Below are 1,154 nucleotides of genomic sequence, written 5' to 3'. Positions count from 1 at the left end.
CGGAATAATAAAGCTATATTATATAGATAAGTAGTCGAGGTAATTAAAAAAAATAGTTTTAGATCCTTATAGCCGTACGTTACTACCTTTATACCTAAGCGAGCCTTAACTACCGTACGGGACCTAAACGCCTAGATCAGAATAATAAGGCTCTATTATATAGTTAGCTAGTCGAGGTAGTTAAAAAAAATAATTTTAGATCCTTATAGCCGTACGTTATTACTTTCGTACTTAGGCGAGCCTTAACTACCGTACGGGACTTAAACGCCTAGATCGGAATAATAAAGCTTTATTATATAGCTAGCCTGTCGAAGGATTTAGAAGAAAAGGTTTACTTTAAAAGACCTAAACTCCGGTAACCGCACGTTACTACCTTCGTACTTAGGCGAGCCTTAATTACCGTATAGGACTTAAACGCCTAAATAAAAATAATAAAGCTTTATTGTATAGCTAGCTTATTAAAGGATTTAAAAGAAAAGGCTTACTTTAGAAGATCTAACTATATACTATTACCTTCGTACTTAAATATACTTTAACTATCGTACGGGATTTAAACCCCGATAACCGTACATTACTACCTTTATTTATTTATATATAACCCACTCTACTTTCTATAAAATATCCTTTACTAAAAAAACTTAATAATAAACTTTAATTTAATAATATTTTATATCGTACGTAACTATTATATTATTATTAATATTATTTTAAAATAAAACCTTTTATTTATATTTCTTACTTTTAAATTTTTATTTATAAAAAATATAAAGTAACTATTCTTATAAATAAAGTAATTACCTATCTTCGTACGTCCTATAAAGATATTATAATTATAAATAAACCGGATATCGTACAATAATATAATAATTTACTAATAGTCTTTCGAAAATAATAAAATTTAATAAATTTTATATTTCCACTTATAGTAATTAACTTAATTTTAAAACTAAAGAAACCTTTTTTTAATAAATTAAAGTACGATACTTATACCTATATTATATAAACTAAGAGGGCGATATAGGAGTATTACCGTACGAGGTACGATTAGGTTAACCCTATCAGTTATTCTCCGATAGATTGTAGTATAATCCGTTGAAAAGCGCACTAAAAAAAAGGCCCCACTTTAGAAATAGGGGGTAGGATCCGTTAAAGAA

The sequence above is a fragment of the Podospora anserina genome, chromosome 2, assembly GCF_000226545.1.
Source record: "Podospora anserina S mat+ genomic DNA chromosome 2, supercontig 1".
NCBI lineage: Eukaryota > Fungi > Ascomycota > Sordariomycetes > Sordariales > Podosporaceae > Podospora > Podospora anserina.
This window is presented reverse-complemented; position numbering follows the sequence as displayed.